We start from the raw sequence: 1,108 nt of genomic DNA on the forward strand, positions 1-1,108 counted from the left end.
ACAAAACTAAAAAAAAAATTGATCACAGTTTAGTTTGAGTGTAAGGAAAAACTACTTATTTTCCCAATATAGTAATTCTAGTATAATATTTTTATTTCAAAATAGCATCTATTTGAAAACATCATGGCTATTTTGGCCTTATTTATTAATTTTAATGTATAATTTTTGCCACTGGGTCATAAAAAAAGTCAAAAAACATTTTTTTTATGGCAGGAGTGCAGACTCATACAGTTCCATGAATTTGAAGCAATTTAGCTCTAATCCTCAAAAACATGTTCTCAGAGTATAGTTCTTAGATCGGTATCACCAGTCACCTATAGACTTGGTTACCATTGCAAATGAGACCCATTGAATCAGAAACTATGGAAGTAGGGCTCAACAAAGTATTTTGACAACCCTTTCAGGTCATTCTGAGGCACGCTAAAGTTTAAGAACATATGTGCTAAATAGATACTTGACCGTTCATGGAAAGTAATATATATATGAATATTATTAATAAACTTTGGAGAGTATGACAGTGACATATCTTAATTCTTGGGATTCATAAAGGTATGATTTAATATTTAATAAGAATAATGCACCATTATCATTCTGAGGCATATCTTGAATACTTTCAGAATTCATAAATTTACACGTTTATTATGACATCTAATTAAAAAAAATACAATATTTTCTACCATGCTCTTTGGATAGAAAACAGCAAAACTACAGTGAATGTGGCTGTGGTTCATGTATGAGAGGCACAACCACAAGGTAATGCTTGCTGTCATTCCCAACCTCAAAGCACAAGTGGTAGTGAAACAAACAAATTGCATGTTATGAACTTTCAAATAAATCTTGACTGGTCAAAACAATGAATGTTAAATTCTTAGATGCTTCTGCTCACTGTATTCCTACTTATTTGTTTATAATACCCATTTTAATAAAAATAGTTCAGATATTTCAGTTATTGCAATTAATAATTAATAAAGTATTTGTGAACACCAGCAGTTGGCGTAATGGTTACAGTGCTGGACTCCCACGTGGTCGACTGCAGTTTGAATCTCGAACCTGGAGGCTTGAAACTCATGTTGGGCGTGTGTGTGTGTGTGTGTGTGTGTGTGTGTGT

The sequence above is a fragment of the Tupaia chinensis genome, unplaced genomic scaffold, assembly GCF_000334495.1.
Source record: "Tupaia chinensis unplaced genomic scaffold, TupChi_1.0 Scaffold000139_1, whole genome shotgun sequence".
Taxonomy (NCBI): domain Eukaryota; kingdom Metazoa; phylum Chordata; class Mammalia; order Scandentia; family Tupaiidae; genus Tupaia; species Tupaia belangeri.